The following is a 19,581-nucleotide window of genomic DNA, read 5'->3' as shown; positions in this document are numbered from 1 at the left end:
AATTACATAAGGAACATTAGGGGACAGTCAAGAAAGATTTATGAAAGTGACCTATATGTTAGATATTAAGGAACTATACATTAGTAATCCTAATATCCACACCAACTCATTAAGAATTTGAGATGGTGGTTACTCTGGGGGTGGAGGAGTTATTGTAGAAGAGTGTAAAAACCCATTTATAATAATTCAAGCTCCATCAGAGAAGATATACATAACTTTGTAAATTCGAAATTACCAGAAAGTTATTTTACTGAAGAATATTCTACACTGCATTATCTCAATTCCAAATTTTAAAATTTGAGAGATATGTCTTCTGTTTGTTCAGATGTAATTAATGGGTAGTAAGGATTTCAGTATCCCTTGATGAGTAAAGCATATAGTTAAGGATGTTTCATAAGTTTTATGAACGTGGTTCCAGAAATATGGGTGGATTCAAATATACTACACTTAATCCGAGGATCAAGACGAAAGATTGATTGTAATGCACAACTTGTTTTATGTTAGTGCAAGTGGGAGTTTGTTGGGTTTTGTGCCCTAAATAAAACCCATTACAATCTAATTAGTTATCAATTTAGAATTTTGAAGTGATTTATGTTTACATGTATTTTACATGTTTATGGTTTAATATACATATTTAATATATGCACAAAATCAGTTAAGTCCAGAACATATATTCATTCACAATTACAGTATTGTCAATACAGTGGAATGTGATTGTGATTATATGATTCAAAAGACTAAGTCCGTGTTCATCAGTGTTTTGGATTTACACTGATGTGATAATCAGCGATGAAGTATACTTACACTTGGAGTAAGTGTTATGTTCTTTCTAGGACATTGGTAAAGTATACTAGTTTCGAATGCATGGATATGGAGTATACATTGGACTGGACCGATATTGAACTTGGTCAGAGATATTATAAATTTACCGTTGTATATTTCCAAGTCAATATCAGAAGTTGATCTTAGATTAAAAAAATCTAAATCCTGATATGCTTAGGCTCAATCTCAGGAGTGTTATTCATGTTCTTTGATTTATTAGTTAAGCCTACTTTTGGGTCGGGGTGATACTTATATTTTAGGAACATGATAGCATAACTGAGTGGGAGTGCTGAACATAAATATGGAATCTATAGCTTCTACTGGTATATAGAAGTCAAGTGATGATTCCCTTCGAGCTTAGTTAAATAGAAGTAAATGGATGAGCTCTTGTTTCAGTGGCTATATATTAGATCACTAAAACATCATTTGCAGGTAACTAAGTGTTTTAAGGGACAAAATACATTGAGGGGTGGAAACGGTAAATTTATCCCATCTCGATGTAAATTATCTATATAGAGGATCTTTAATCACATTAAGATTATAACAATGGTTAAATGAGATAGCATATGTATATCGTGAAACATATAGTATGCTATATATAAGTCTGAGAGTGCAATTCCAAGTTCTAAGAGTGGATTCAACAAGGAATTAATAAGTTAGGGATTTACTTGGTAAATTCGGTTCAACTTATTGGAAGCTCAGCAATATAGATCCATGGTCCCCATTCTAGTTGAGACCATACTGTTTGTAAGACTCTATAATTGATTTATGATTAAGTAATTATAATTCTAAAAGTTAGACTATGTCTAATTTGAGAATTCTCACTAAGTAAGGATGAAATTGTAAAGAAAAGGGTTTCTAGGTTTATTTATTAATTAAGAGACTTTGTATATATAATTAATAATTATATTAAATGACAATATTATTTAATAATCTATTTTAGTTATTAAATAATTAGTTTTGGCATTTAAATGGTTAGAATTGGAAAAATGGCATTTTTGGAGAAATAGAAATAAAATTGAGGAAACTGCAAAATCCAAGTGAGGCCCAAGTCACACCATGGTCGGCCACTTCTTTGTGTGTTTCCCAATTATTATTTTCAATTTAAATTGCCAAGTAATTGCTAACCTAAACCTAGCAATAATAGGAAAGTGGTAGATCACACCAAATAAGGCAATTAATCAATTACTCAGTAAAAGAGGAAACTGTTTATTTGGAAAGTTGAGCTCTCCCTTTCACTATATATTGCTGCCCCCTCTCTTCTCTTTGTATGCCTTTGTATGCACACGAAATCAAGAGAGAAAAGAGAGAGAAATTTCGAAATTCCTTGTGAGAGAGAAGTGCCCACACACAGCAAACAGTACATCAATCATAGATTGGAAGACTGTGAAGGATCACATCCATCTGAAGGACATTCGGGCTCAGATCTTGATTATACTCTGCGACAGACAAGAATCAAGGGTTAGAGATCTGAGTGGAAGGAGACATATAATTCCGTTGCCATCACTGTAAGGTTTCTTAACTTTTATGTGTTTTTATTTATCGTTTTAGAAGTTCATATTTAGGTTGTTAAATCAACATACTTGTGAGTAGATCTAAGATCCTGGTAAAATTAATTCCAACACTGTATACATTAGAGAAATGTAATCAACAACTGTAACGTCCGTATTTTATAATAATAAACTTGAAAATTAGTTTTAATAATTTATATATTAACAAACACATGGATCGGGATCCCGAGCGTCAAAATATAAGTTAAAAGTACTTTACTACTATACACATGTTATATATTTTTTTTTTAAATTTTGCGGACAAGCATACTCAAAATACAGACTCCAAAATACTAATAAATCGAAACCCTCTAGGTTGCACTGCCGCGATATGTACAATCATGCCGAGTTCCGCCTCACTGTTCCTCCAGCTTTGCCTTTCCTTTACCTACACAAGGTAGCAAACTGATGAGTCAACAGACTCAGTAAGATATGCAAGCAATATATAAAAGTAGCACGCTGCCAGCTTTATGATTAAGCTGCCCTGAGCTTAACAACGAAGCTCACCAAATGGTTAAGAACGTTCTTAAGGGTAGTACGACTACTATACCAAATGCACTAAAGTACCAACTCTGTACTTGTGTTGGTAGAGTCCTAACTGTACTCCCAGGAATTACTAAGTGTTGTACCACGAGCACGACGTACCCTGGGTACTCGTGTTGGTAACACCGTAACCACATTAATATTCAAAATAAACATATACATTCATATATATATTCTTACGCTATCTTACCTCGTTCCGTGCTCAAGTGTGCCGGTCAGCCTGAGTGGAAGTGCAGCTCGACGTTTTACAGGGCCCTAAACCATTATGTTCAAAAACCGGTAAGAGACTCGCTAACACACTTATCGGGGATTTAAAATAAAACTAAACTTAACCCTATCGATAAATAGGATGCCAATACCCTAAATTACTTAAAAACGGGAAAAACTAGGGTTCGGGAAAAAGCCCCAACCGCAAAGTCGGCTCCCAACCGAAGTCCGGTTCCTGGGACCAACCGGTCGACCGGTTGACGCAGGCTCCCAGGAACCGGAATTCCGGTTCTGGTCTGGGAACCAAAAATCCGACCCCCACAACTCAAATTAATCCCAAACTTTTCAATACTTTCCAGAACACCTGTATGCACTAAAATAAACCAGTTCCAAGCAACAAATCTCAACAATTCATTCAAATTTCAAAAACACCATTGGAGGTCAAGGTTTGAGTTTTCAAACTCAAACCTTGTCAAAACCTTACCACAACCAACAAAGACAGCATAAAGCAACTCAATTAAACTCACCTAATCAACAGAAATCAAATTCAAACAACAACTATAGCTACAGAACCAAAAATCTTAATTTAAACCTCAAAACCTAACCTTATACTAACTAGAAACAAAGAGAAGAAGACTAGGAATCCATACCTTATACAAATTCTCCTTCAAGAGATTAGGAAGACTATGCAATCAGCAATCCAAACCCTTTTCTTGCTGGGTTTTCTAGGGTGCACGAAAGAGAGAGGGAAAAAGGAAAATTCCCAAGCTTGATCATCAATTTCACACTTAATTCCTCTTTCCTTAAAATATTATTATTTATCTATGCATAGATTAACTAAAGGAAGCTTCTACTTCCACTAAAAGCCAAGACACTAAAAGCAAAAAGACCCATTTACCCTTCAATTAAAATATCAAAACTAAACAACTTAAGGGCAATTTGGTCAATTCCAAAACCCGACTATTAGCATTAAACAAAATACCCCGAGCAAATAACATACATCAAAATATAAGATATGACTCTCTAAGGGCCCCAACGCCGCTTTCCACAGCTTCCGAACACAACACAGAAATTAGGTAATTAAATGTAAAATAGCATAAAAAACATATATGATATATGAAATATATTTCTAACATATGCATTCCATAATATATAAACCTTAAATATTTAATATTACAAAGTATTAATCATAGGCGGCCTTTACAACAACCATCAAAATTACCATTGAGACAAGGATATGTGTATTAAGAAAAAAAAAACAAGGATATGTGTATTAAGAAAAAAAACAGGCATACGTGTCGAGTCGTCTTAAACATTTTAGAGACCCTATTCTAATTTTAAAATTTAGGCCCCTACAAAAAAAAAAATACAATTTATAAATAATATTTTAAATATTATCATTCAGTTATATATTTTACAAAACACTAAAAAACTCTAACTATTTATAAAAATTGTTATTGATTCCAATAGAACAAAAAAAAAAATAATAGAAAAAAAGAATATAAAAGATTTAAAAAAAAAACAGTAATGATTTTTTTTTTTTTTGCTTAAAAGCATTTATGGAATTGAAAAGTGGCTTTGGGAATTGGTATGGAAGTGATTAATGACAAATTGTTAGCCCCTTCAAAAGTTAGGTTCATTAAAAAAATTATTGAGCATTAAAGAAAAAGAGCATTGCTATTAGGCACCACTGGTGCCTAGTACCTTCTCGACATGTCGCGTTGCGATTGGTTAGCGATACTCCCTAAAAATTATTATATTAAATTATATATAGGACCTGATACTTAGTTGGACCAATAACAATATTGACACATAAGAGGGTGCTAGGCACCACCGGTGCCCTTTAGCATTTCTCAAAGAAAAACTATATTGGACCTTTTATTTTTCTCGGTCATGTGTAGGGGTGAGGAAACAATCCAAGAAACCGACCAAACCGAGTACACCGTCCGTCCGAACACCGAAAAAACCGCATTCGGTTAAAATGGCCTTAACATGGTCGGTTTTAGTGTCAATAGCAAATCAACCGATTAAACCGAGAACCGACCGAACATATATATATTATATAATATATATTATTTTTGTACATATTTAATATACAATTTTATTAAACTAATTTTACTTATATATTTTTTATTTAAAATCTCAATTATTCATTGCTTTATTTTATTATAATTTGATGTATTTACGTATTATATACACACATTCATAAAATATAATACGAGTTTTAACTAATTTTTAATATAACTCATTACCATATTAGTAGCACAAATAATTTGAACAAATTTAAAAAAGTTTATTTTACATTATTTATTTAACTAAGAAAGTTTTATTTTTAAATTATATGATATTTGATACAATACTCTAATTTTTTAGTTTGCAAATAATTATAAAAAATTTAAAAACTTATTTTTTTTTTTTAAAAAAAAAAATGAAGTTCGGTTTGGTCGGTTTAAACCGACCAAACCGTGGATTAAAACGGTTGGTTTTTTTTTTTTACATTTTTATAATGGTCGGTCGATTTTCGGATTAGAACCATAAAAATCGAAAAATCAAATTTTCGATTTTTTTTTATAAAAAACCGACCAAATCGACTGTTGCTTACCCCTAATCATGTGCAGTACCTTAACTTACACACCACTATAGCTCATTATTATAGCCGGCCATGGATATGTGTATCCTATATCATTATTGAAAATTAATAATGGTACCAAAAACGTGAATTTCGATGCATTCAACCTAGTACTTAACAATATTTAAAAAGAAACCATAGTATTAACAATTTAAAGTTTGTTAATTAATTACTTATATCAAATAATAATATAAAGACATTACACATTAATTAAATCAAAGAAATAAAAAGTCATTCAGTGAACCAGATCTTCTTAACTCAAATATATATTACATACATGCATTTGTTCATATATATCCAACCATTTAAGTAGATATATTCATTTTCCTTGTTACTCAATAAACACGAATACCTTTTGCAGCAAAAAAAAAAAAATACAAATTTACTAATTTGTGTGGTGTGATGGGAAGAATATTTTTACTGATATCTTTTCTTAATTAGGTTTTCACAAAAACTTTTTATTAGAAAGGATTACGCTTAGCTTTTTAAAAAGCTAACTTGTTATAACAGTATTAAAAATAACCTAATTAAAACATAATATATAGTATAATGATTTACATGATTCCGAAATTGTCACGTTATTCTTTTTTTCCAATAAAAGGGTTTCGTTTATATAATATAGTTTAAACACATTTGGAGCGTTACATAATAATGCATATATATATACTATATATCAAGTACTATAGTTAGTGGACAAAATTAATAAAATACAAAAACAAGTGCCTTTTAACATTATTAATTCTTTAACCCTAGCTAGGGCTAGCTATACGGTTGGTCCTTGGTTGGATATATATAAAAAAAAATTCAAAGTAAAACACGTTTGATTTTTTATATTAAACTTTGAACTGTAGTACGATGAGAAATGTTGTGATATATACACAAAAGGACATGTGTATGACTGTATATGTGGCATTGAAAAACGTTGGTGTTTCAATACGATCCACATGAAAAAAGATTACAATATTTACATATATACATATATAATAATAATTAAAAATGGGAAAATTTCGAAGCAAAGAAGATAAGATTTTGAGCCATCTTTATCAAAAAGCAAACAAGTAGTATTTTGTATTTTGAAGAAGAAGAAGAAGAAGAGGCCTTTAAATTATGCTTTAGGGACCAAATAACCAACCATGCATTTTAATTTTTTATATATATATAAAATAGTGGCAGAAAAAAGGTAGGAAAAGTAACATGTTTCCATTTATCGTAAATAGGATGTGTCATTCTCCAAGTACAAAGAAAGTATATTTGGTTCCCTACTCATCCTTCTTAATTATCTCTTTATGATTTACAACTAATTTTGTCATTTTTTTCACCTACAATATTAAATTTATTTAAAAATCCACCACATATATATATCTATTATCAAACTCTATATATATACAAGGGCTTGGGCTTGATTGGTTTAAAATTCAAAAAAGTTTTATGTTTTTAAAAATTTTAAAGATGAGTCCACACGAATTTTTTTGATTGGTTGGTAGTTTTTAAAAACATGTTTCGTTTTTACTTTTTAATTTTTAAAATTGTATTTTCAAAATTAAGGACTGAAAACAGTTTATTATCATTTTAAAAATTTAATAATATTTGACTCAAGTTTTTTAAAATTATTTCTAAATTTTCTTTACTAAAAAAATTAATATTTTATACATACCATGATATGAACCCATCCAACCCTGGACCTAGACCCGAACTCGAACTTAAACCCACAGGCCCAAATTCGGTCACAGACCCAAAACCCAAACATAGACTCAAACTCGGACCCAGACCCAGCCCCGGACCAAGATCCGAACCTGGGCTGGGGTCTGAGTCTGGTTTCGGGGTCCGAGTCAAAGTTTGGGTCTCGATCAGGCCAGGATCCGGGGTCTAGGTTCCAGGTTCGGGTCAGGTCAGGTCCGAGTCTAGATCTTGGGTTCGGGTCTGGGTTTGGGGTTCAGGATCCAGGGTCCGAGTCTGAGCCAAGGTTTGGGTCGAGATCCGGATCTGGTTCTGTATCCGGGGTCAGGGTCTGGGTCTGTGTCCAGTCCGGGTTCGGGTTCGGGTCCAGGTTTGGGTCCGAGCTCCGGGTCCGGTCCAGGTCCAGTTTTGGGTCTAGATCCGGGTCGGGGGTTTAGGTTTGGGTTCCATGGTTTGGGGTTCGGGTTCGGGGTCTAGGGTCGAGGTCATGGTCCAGGATCTAGGTTCCATGGTCCGGGTTCGAGGTCCGCGGTTCGGGGTCTGGGTTTGAGTTCCACGTTCTGAGGTCTGGGTTTGGATTCCATGGTCCGGGGTCCAGGGTCCGAGGTCTGGGTTCCATGGTTCGAGGTCTAGGGTCCAGGGTCCGGATATGCGAGCAAAAATGTAATATATAATATGTTAGACAAAAAAAAATATTTTTGAAAATTAAAAACTACATTTTGATGTTTTCTGTTTTCTAATTTTTTAAAACTCAATTTTTTTGGTCAAGCGACCCTATTAATTTTTAAAAGTTATTTTCTGTTTTTAAAAACTGAAAACAGTTTTAAGTTATGAAACCAAACAACCCCTAAATCTTAAAATGACTTTAAGTTTTAGGCTAAAAAAATGAAAACAATTTTTTTTTTATGTTTTTTATATTTTCAAATAATTGAATCAAAAAGTTCTCTAAATATTCTCTTACTTTTTTATTTTGAGATTCCCAACTAATTACAAGTTCAATTTTTTTAAAACTCAAAAACATTAAATCACGCTACAACCAATCACATTTTTAAAAATAATTTTTTACATGCCAAATTCAATTTTTGAAAAGTATAAATAAAAAGTAATTGTAACTTTGTTGCGAGAAAAATAACTGTAGCTAAAGGTGTACAAGTAACGAAGCGGACCGATCCAATCTGTATTTACTAAAGCTGGCCCATTTTTATAAATGAAGTTTGGCACTATCTGTATAAGAAATAGAGAAATGTAAGTAAATGACCATATTTCTAACTCGATAGATAGTTAATGTCCTTTTTTTAAAATAATAAAGCAAATGTCCTTTTTTACTTTTTAATACCTAAAATACCCTTCATTATATAAAAGGTATTATATGTTTTATTCCTTTAATAGAAATTAATTATGAAAAATAATAAATCAAACCCTCTCTACTGAATTTTTGTCAACTATTGTTTTTTATTATATAAAAGATATTATATATTTTATTCTTTTAGATTTTGCTGCTGTTGTTGTCTAATATGTTATTTAACTATATAATTAATTTTTTATTAATATATCTTATGATATTCAAACAATATACCTTAAGCCAATATATATATATATATATATCACAAACTTAAACTAATATACTATTAAATGAATTGTTTTCCACAATATACAGTTGCATACGAAAACTATATACCACAATCATAAACAAATATACCTTAGTCAAAAATTAATATACCACCAGCATAGTAAAAAAAAAATTATACAAAAAACTTAATTTAATATTCCACAAGTTTTTTTTTCTTGTTCTTTCCTTCATGAAATACCAATGAACATAAAATCAATACCTCAGTCAAATATAATTATACCTCATACTTAAATTATATTTAATAATTTTCTTTTCTTTATATCTTTCACGATATACATATCACATACAAACGATATACCTTAGACCAATATAAATATACTATAAACTTAAACTAATATACTATTAAATGATTTTTTTTCCACGATATATAATAGCATATAAAAACTATATTCTGCAATTATAAGCATAAATACTATAGTGAAAAATTAATATACCACCAATATAGTGAAAAATATATATACACTAAAAACTTAATTTATTATTCCACATGTTTTTTTTTCTTTCCTTCATGATATACTAATAAACATAAAAACAATATTTCCTAGTAAAATATAACTATACCTCAAACTTAAACTAATATTCCATATTTTTTAATTTCCGTCTTTCGTTCATTATATACCATAGCACATTAAAATAATATACTACAATCTTAAACTAATATACTACCTTTCAGTTATTTCAAAATATATATATACTACCTTTAAGTTTTTTTTAATATATTATTGCACATAAAAACGATATACTAACTATACCAAACACTTAATTATTCAAGGTTATAATTGTAATTTTATCATCAAATTTTTAACTAAAAGGACATTTTGTTAATTTTTTTTAAAAAAGAGACATTTATTAACTTAATTGTTAGATTTAGGGCCATTTTGCATCTTGGCCCTAAGAAATATGGCGCGTTGTGTTGGGCCGAACTCACTTTTTTTAAAGTTTAGGTTAGCATGACCCATAAGCACAAATTGTTTGTGTTGGGCCCTTATTATGTCCGTGTCGAGCTATACCAGGCTAGCCCGTTTTTGTTAAGTGGTCCGGCCTTTTTTTTAATAGGGCTATTATGGGCTAATGGCAAGTATTAGTACTTTTTTTTTTAAAATAATTTTTAATTTTTGAAATGTAAATGAAGATATTTTTGTAATTTTATATTTTTTGAAATACTTTTTTTTTTGAAAAAATATATATGAATTATATTTGTGGATTTAAAAATAAAAAATCTTTTATTTTTAATTTTGTGCTTTGTTTTCGTGCTTTCATGTAGCCCTGTGTTTAAGCCTATACTTTTTATATCATGTCTAAGAGCATCTTTGTTATTGTTTTCTGTTTTTTGTTTTCAAAAAAGTATTTTTAGAAATTAAAACAAAAAATAGTTTTTGAAGTTTTCAAAACACAAGTCATGTTTGGTTAGTGTTTTCTAAAAGCAATATTAACCAAAAGTGAATTATTTTTTGTAACTTTATTTTCTAAAAATTGTTTTTAAAAAACAAGGTCAAACAAGCTTAATTATTTTCAAAAAATAATTTTCTGTTTTTAAAAATGAAAAAAACAGTTTTTTAATTACGATGTCAAACATGCACTAAGTCTTTTTGTTTTTTGTATTATGTTGAATCTTATAAGTTCATGCTAAAAATTTCGACTTAAATGTAGAGCTCTAGTTGTAGCTAAGTTGTGAAAATTAGAAAACTCGAATTTTGCTTTAACAAAAAGGGAAGGAGGCTTTGGCTTGTATATATAGAAAGTATTTTCGAAAGTAATTTTCAGTAAAGTTCTATGTTGTTGAAAACCACTATGTTGACACTATATTTGATCATATCTTTAAGATACAATAACATAAAAACAATTTACTTCACAAATTAATAATATATAACATTTTTTTAAGAAAAATGAGCACATTGCATATGCCATGCCACACTTTTTGTAGTATCATATTATCAAGAGCTTGGTTTAGGAACATTTCCATAGAAAAATTATTCTATACACAAAAATGTAAGGATATTCCCATATATTCTTTTTTTCAATCAAAAGTTGAAGAAGAGCACAATTAACTTTTCACGCGAAACAAAATTTGTGATATTTTTTTTTTTTTTTTTTGCGGGAATGAACTATTAAATTTGTAAGGATATGTAGTATTTTTTTAATTTTTTTTTTTTTATGTGTGTGTATTTCTTAAAAGGAAATTTTTATTTTTAGCCACTAGGTTGAGTAGATCTAAGCGCAGGTTTGGCCCGCTTTAGTTTTGGATCGGACCTAACTATCCATAATAACAAAAAAAAAAATAATACTTAAGTGTGGTACGAACACTCTGGCAAAATTGTGTCAAGATTTCAAAATTAATATTGACTCGTAGATTAAATAGATTTAACTATTAGACCACGCAAAATTCTTTAGTGCTCGCTATATATAAATACATATAATTTATTTGAGGTTTTGGCAGCTAAATTTTCCTAACTGTTATTTTACTTGCATTTAACTCTCTAAGTTCAAATTTTGACGGTAAAATTCTCAAAACTATTGAACTGGTAGTAAATTTAAGGTGTCATTTGGTTAGGTGTCACTATGGACTGTTTATGTACACATGATACGTTATATTGGTACACCTAATATTATTATTTGAAAAATTATTTTTAAAATTTATTTTGAAATTGAATAAATTATAAAAATAAAAAAATTTTAAAAAAATAAAAAAATCTTATAAATTTTAAAATAATTTTTATATTTTTTAAATAATAATATTAAGTGTACTAATATAAATATAACACATGTACAAAAATGTACACATAAGCAGTCTATAATGACAGTTAACTGTGAAAAATGAATGACATCTTAAATTTTCAATAGTTTGGAGGGTTCTACTGTTAAAATTTGAGCTTAAGAAATTAAATGCAAGTAAATTAATAGTTGAGAGGGTATAGTTGCTAAAAACTCAATATATTTCTGGCATAGATAAGTTAGTGTTGCTAAGTGATGACTCGGACAACACATGTTGTATTCTCAATTGTCTAGCTTATAAATTTTATGGTAAAAAAATGGGTAATGTTGACCCAAAATTTTGTAAAATATTTTTGCGGCCCAATACTATCAACTATTATTTCACTTGTATTTAACTCTTCAAATTTAAATTTTAGTGGTAAAACCCTCAAAACTACTAAATTGATAGTAAATTTAAAGTATTATCTATTTTTCACAGTTAACTGCCAACATAGACTAGTTATGCGTACACTCTGGTACACGTGACACATTTATATTAATACACATAATATTATTATTTAAAAATTATTTCGAAACTTATAATATTTTTTTATTTTTATATTTTTATTTAATTTTAAAATAATAATAATAATAATAAGTGTACCAATATAAACGTACCGCGTGTACAAGAGTGTACACATAAGCAGTTCATGATGGCAGTTAACTAGATGTCATCTTGAATTTGCTAACAGTTCAATAAATTAGAAGATTTACCGCCAAATTTGAGCTTAAAATATTAAGTACAAGTAAAATAATCATTTTGAGGGTTTAGCTCCCAAAAACTCAACAATAAATTACTCAACTTTGTATAATACTATTTAATATTATAACTCCACCAAAGACCCTTGTAGTAAATAATTTAAAGTCCAGACTTAGAGCCTTGTATCCCTTTGGGATGCTATAAACTCCTGTAGTAAATTATTAAAAGTCCAACTGTGTTTTGTATTTCTCTTTGATTCAGACTATTTGTCGTCAATACAGCTTCCATTTATAGGAGATTTATAACTCCACCAATCAGCTCCTTTTATGTAGATACTATAAATCCACTGAACCCAAAAATTATCTTGTTTTGAAGCAATTGCCCAAACATACTTACCCAGAGCAACAATATTCCAACACAAAGTATGTCTGAAATCTAAACCTTCTTCAGATTTGGACTTGCACAACTTATCCCAAGCAACATAACCAGGACAATTTATTTCAGCTTCTCATTTTTATAAAAAAGCTCTACAAATGGTATTTATTTTCTTCGCCGCCATCTTTGGCAACATCATTAGTTGTGCCCAATAAGAATGGGTGGGGAGAAGAATTGAGTTAATCAAAGTTATCCTACCAGCAAAAGATAAGCTCCTTGTTCCCCAAACCTGAATCTTTTGAACCATTTTCTCTGTCAAGCCTTTGCATTCCAAAGTTGAAAGTCTCCGAGCACATATCAGAATGCATAGGTATTTGATTGGTAAATCACTTCTGCTAAAACCAGATGCTTCCAATTTTCTCTGTACTTCTCCTTCCTCCATTCCACTACAATATAATGTAGATTTTAAGTCATTGGGGAATAAATCCAAAGTGACTGCAAATAGCTTGAGACATTGTTGCATAAAGTAGATGGATTTGAAGTCACCATAACAAAACAAATGTACATTATTTACAAATCATAGGTGATTTAAATTCAGTTCAGAGCACCGATCATGATACTTGAAACCTGTTATGAGTCCCACTCGTGTGAGAATTCTTGATAAGTATTCCATACCAAGAACAAATAATAATAGGGACATTGGATCTCCTTGACGAACACCAACTTATCTGGTAATAACAAAATGAGTGTTTTGTAAAAAATAGCGCCTTTATGAATATTTTTATTAGCAAAATAAATTTACAAAAAAAAATTATTAGCAAAATAACCTTGTATGGTCGCAGCAACGATCATGAATTACACGGTGCGACCATAAACGACTATTTTGGTCGCAAAACAACTATAGATTTATATTGTGCGACCATCAATGTCGCATAGAGTAAATTAAGTGAGGTTATTTTGTAAATTTTAGTATTTCACTTTGATAAATTTTACTAACATAATTATTATTTGAGAAAATTATAAATTTTATGGATTTTTATACTTTTTGTATGAAAATATGACTTCTTTTTTTTTAATAAAAAGATTATTTTATGGGAAAATTGAAGAAAACTTGGAAAAATAAAAGAAAGTGTCCCAAGTATCCTTATAGTAACCAGTTACTATAATAAGATTTTTTTTAATTTTTTTTCTAATTTTTTTCCATAAAATAACTTTTCTTGAGAAAATATTTTTATAAATTTATACTTTAAAAACTATAAAAATCAAAATTCTTTTATTTTTTTTCTAACTTTTGGGTATCTTTGTTGCCTAAAGAAAGATTGGGACCAGGGGACTCCGAGAGTTTTTGGACCTTAGTAAAAAAATTAATTATTGAGTTTTTTTTTTTTAAAGCACATGTGGTATTTTAAGAAAATTACTAAATCTTTTTGTGTGTTTTAAAAAGGAAAAATACTTAAGTAGTACTAATATATGAATTTTGACATTTATGCTCTAAATAAATAAATATTTTTATTATTAATTTTTACTAATTTAAAAAGGTTATTATAAAGTGAATTATTAGTAATAAAAATAGTGTGACATGTGACAATCTAGCTTGACAAAAGCTTTTCACACACCTTATTCTAGTAAACATTGGACATTACTTAATTTGTGAGAATGCCCAAAAACAACCCCAAATATCTTTAGTCAAAAATTGATGACAAATAATATTTGAGATTTGTGATATTAAATACAACATAGGAATAGGAATAGGGTATAATTGAGAAACACATATTAAAATGGTAGGGAACACTACTTTTAAGGTAAGTGGTTTGGCTTTTGTCGTGGTGTATAGTGACATTATTTAGCATTTTGAATATGACTATTTATATATTTAATTATTTATATGTTTGATGTTGGAAAACCAATTAATTATTAATTTAATCAACTAACTACAATAACACTTCTCTTCTTTAAATAAATCTTTATTGATAGTGAAGTGATTACTTTTGCATTTATTTTTATTTTTATTTTATTAAGCATCATGAATAATATATCTACATGTATCTAGCTTTTTCAAAAGTAAATCTAACCAAAATGCATATTACAATCTTCCAAGATCACATAGCTGTCCTCCCTTTATAATACTAAAATAAAATCTATAAAAATACAATAAGAAACAATTATTATTTTGTGGATTAAATTAAAATAAATTATTTTAAAGAAAATTAATAATAAAAAATGTTCTATTTGGATGAGAAGAGCTAAAAGACTCCTCTGAGTAACGCAGGTGGGAAGAATGGGTTAGTTATGGGAGTAATCTGACAGAAGAAGTATAAATAAATGTACTTCTTTTTTTAATATATATAAATTAATTTTTTATTATTTGTAGTAGGAATTTAGGGTTATATTATATTCATTATACAAATATACAGCACTTGAAAATATCTATATTAACCTTAAAAAAAGTGGCTTGGGTTGTATTCTTAGGCCAACAAAATACTACTATTTTAGTACTATTTTTTTTTTTTTTAATTCTAACTAAAATACTTAACATTATACTAAAATTTATATACTTTATTATAATATAATTTTATTAATATAAAAAAAATATTTACTTCATATATAAAATATTTAATTTTTAAAAAATAAAAAAAATATCGTCGATCTACTGTTATTAGTGAGACTCTGTAGACTCTCATAAAAATAGCATAGATTTTAGGGATCGATTGGAGCATTTTGTAAAAAAAATTACACTATATATAAATTTTTAGTGTGTCATTAGATTATATGTTTTGGCATCTAATAGAGTTTTGTAATTTTTTTTATATAATCGTGTACGTTGTAATTATTTAAGATTATTTATAAATTTAATAAAATTTTAAATAATTTAAAATATTAAAAATAAGATTCAAACAGTTATTACGAGAATAAGAAAAAACAGTTACTTTTACAATAAAATATTTGAACTTTATTTTTCTCCTTAAAAAATAAAAATGATTTAGAATTTTCTAAGATTATAAAAATACAATATACATTATCATAAACAAAAATCTCTCTTAAATATCGAAATAGAAAAATATTGTACTAAAATAACTCTTTTTCAAGTATTCTATAGAAGTACCTTATCTTTTAGGACTATATTTATTTTTGTGTTTTTAGGGTTGCAATGATTAAAGTTACCATGGCATTAATAGTTATAATAATGAAAAGATTATATTAAATTAGTTTCTTAAAAAAATATTTGGATCCATTGGCATGGCTAACATTCATATTGATATGGTATGGTCAACTCATGATTTGTACTCCTAAAAAGTAAAGCACTAATAAATTTCTTTCTTTTGATATAAGAAACACAAATTAAATGGAGAAGGAAGCCGAGTCATTTCCAACTATTCTTATTACTTTATTTTTCAAAATTAAATGAAAATAGAAAAGATAATTAAAGGAATAATTAGGTGTGTAACAAGTAGTGATTAACTATTAAACTAGTAAAAATGTACAATTGACTAAATGACTATTGAGTCTATAGAATTAAACATGAGTCTTGTCTTTTGACATGGTAGTGTTGTTCTTACGTGGGTCTGTCTATAGTTTTCTGTCCTTGATTCTGTTATCCTAGTTTGTTTTTTCTAGTTTGGTTTCGTTTCTGTGGTGTGTACTCTGATTGGTTGTTTGTATCATGGAGCCTGTGAATCGCTTCCCCTCCTTAATAGCAGAACAATATGAGAGTTTGAATATAGAAGACGAAGAAGAAACGGGAATTCTGTATGAAGGTGGAGATGAGGAACTGTCAGATATTGATGATAGATGGGTACTAGTTGGTCGCTTTCTTACGAAAAGATCCATCGATTTTCAAGCAATGCAAAACAAGATGGCGGTCTTATGGCAACCGGGTCGAGGTATGTATGTCAAGGAATTGGAACATAATCTCTATTTGTTTCAATTTTATCATGAAGTGGATATCGAGAGAGTAATGGAGGGAAGCCCGTGGACCTTTGATCGTGTCCCATTGATATTTGAACGCCTTAAGCAAGGTGAAAACCCACGGACAGTCATGCTCAATAAACTGGAATTCTGGATTCAAATTCACAATTTGACTACGGGATTCATGTCCGAACGAGTGATTCGCGACTTAGGCAATTATTTGGGTAGCTTTGTTAAATCAGACCCGAACAACTTTATTGGTGTTTGGAGAGATTTTTTCAGAGTTAGAGTAAAGATTAACATTGACAAACCTCTCAAAAGGAAGAAGAAACTTGAAAGAATAGGTGGGATTGTTTGCTATGCTCAATTCAAATATGAAGACCTATCTACCTTTTGTTTCATCTGTGGTATTCTAGGCCACTCTGAAAGATTTTGTGAAAAACTATTTGACACCCCCCTGGATGAAATAGAAAAACCTTATAATTTGGAATTGAAAGCGGCACCAAGAAGGAAAAACCATACGATCGGAGCAAGATGGTTACGGCCTGGGTCAGTTAATAACAGCGGTGGTTTCTCTGCAACTGGTGGAACGTCGACGACCTCTGAGTTCTCGGCTGGCCGTGGTGTTGGTCGGGCTGGCAAGGCTTCGATTGGGGGATCAGGATCGAAGAATCAGGGATCCTCATTCACTAAGCCGATTATTGTGGAGAGAGAGGAGGCGGTTTACAAGGAAGTCCATGCTGATTTAGTGGGAGGGTCAATCGATCAACATCCTAAAGATATAAGGGGAAAGTTGCATAGTCAACATACAGATGAAGTCATTATGGAATATAATGGAGAGGATTCTTTAGTGATTTTGGAAAATAAAAGAAGAAGAAAAGGCCAAGTATCTCTACAAGGAAACTTGGACAATGTTGGGTTGGGCCTTTCTAATCTTGGCCCAGCAGATAATTCAAAATTACTTGGGGATGGTGGTATTATGGACTTTGAGGAGGACAATCATGACAACACAAAAAACTTGTCTGGGGCGGGTTCTGTTTTGCAGGCCCGCCGGGAATTATGAATGTTCTAAGTTGGAATTGCCGGGGGCTTGGGAACCAACGGGCGGTTCAATTCCTAAAAGAGTTGGTAACTCAAAAGAGACCCGATTTTATTTTTCTCTGTGAGACAAAAAGTGGTAAAAATAAAATTGAGAGATTGGGCCGGTCACTTGAATTTGAAGGAGTTTTTGTTGTTGAAGCCCAAGGTAGTGCTGGGGGGCTTGCTTTCCTTTGGAAAAATCAAGATTATGGTAGTATTGTTGGGTTTTCCAAAAACCACATTGACTTTGTGGTGGAGTCGACTGAGAAAGGGAGGTGGCGTTTAACGGGAATCTATGGTGAACCCGTTCGTGCTCAGCGTAAAGACACTTGGGACCTGCTCCGTTTCTTGGCAAGGGATTCATCTCTTCCGTGGTGTATTCTTGGGGATTTAAATAACATAGCTCATCATGAGGAGAAAAAGGGCGGTCGAAGGTATCCTCAACAGCTTATTGATGGTTTCTGTGAAGCTATGGAAGACTGCGGGTTGGAAGACATGGATTTGGTTGGGCATCCGTTCACTTGGGAGAAGGGTAGAGGTACAGATAATTGGATAGAGAGCCGCCTAGACCGTGCTTTGGTGAATTCTCTTTGGACCCAGGTTTTTTCTCTTGCATCTCTTTTCAATCTTGAATTTTCTTCTTCTGATCATTGTCCATTATGGTTGGAAACTGAGGTTAAGCAAGTGTTTCATCCGAATAAGAAATTTAAGTTTGAGAATGCCTGGTTAAAGGAACCTATGTGCTATGAAATTGTCAAAAACAGTTGGAACTTGGGGGCTGCTAATCTTATTTCAGAAAAACTCAACCAGTGTGCTATTAGCTTGGGCGAATGGGGGAAGGAAGTTACTGGGAATTTCAAACTCAGAATTCGAAAATGCAAGAAAGAATTAAAAGCTCTAAAGAATTTGAGGGACCCCGTGGCTGTGCAGAGATATAGTGAGGTGAAAAAGAATCTTTTTTTGGTTTTGGATCAAAGAGAGGCTTTTTGGAAACAACGTGCGAAGCAACTGTGGTTGAAAGAGGGAGATCACAATAGTAGTTATTTTCACAAAATGGCTTCGTCTCGGAAACGGCATAACCAAATTCAGAAATTGAAGAATGATAATGGGGAGTGGGTGAATTGGGACAATGGGCTTCCTACTGTTGTGACCAATTATTTTAATGGTTTGTTTCATGCTTCGGGTAGTGCCTGCCAGGAAATCGTTGATAGTGTTGATACTCGGGTCTCATCTTTTGCCAACATTGAGCTACAGCAACATATTTCGGAAGAAGAAGTGAAGAAGGCCGTGTTTCAAATGCACCCAGATAAGAGTCCTGGACCAGACGGAATGACACCGGCTTTCTACCAAAAATGTTGGTCAATAGTTGGGAGGGATGTTGTTGAGACAGTCAGAAGTTTCTTTCGCTCTGGGGATTTTGAACAGAATTGTGGTGATGCTAACATAGTGCTTATCCCGAAAACAAAGAATCCTTCGGATATGACTCAACTTCGCCCAATAGCTTTATGTAATGTGTTGTATAAAATCATTACTAAAGTTATGGTAAATCGTATGAAGCCTTTCATGGATGAAATTATCACTGAGAACCAAAGTGCTTTTATCCCGGGTCGTCTTATTTCGGATAACATTCTTGTCTCCTTTGAAGTCCTTCATTACCTAAAAAGGAAGCGAAAAGGTAAAGAGGGATTCATGGCTCTCAAGTTAGATATGA

This window comes from Cannabis sativa, chromosome 9 (genome assembly GCF_029168945.1).
Source record: "Cannabis sativa cultivar Pink pepper isolate KNU-18-1 chromosome 9, ASM2916894v1, whole genome shotgun sequence".
Classification (NCBI taxonomy): domain Eukaryota; kingdom Viridiplantae; phylum Streptophyta; class Magnoliopsida; order Rosales; family Cannabaceae; genus Cannabis; species Cannabis sativa.
The sequence above is the reverse complement of the archived record's forward strand: the minus strand, read 5'-3'. Positions refer to the sequence as shown.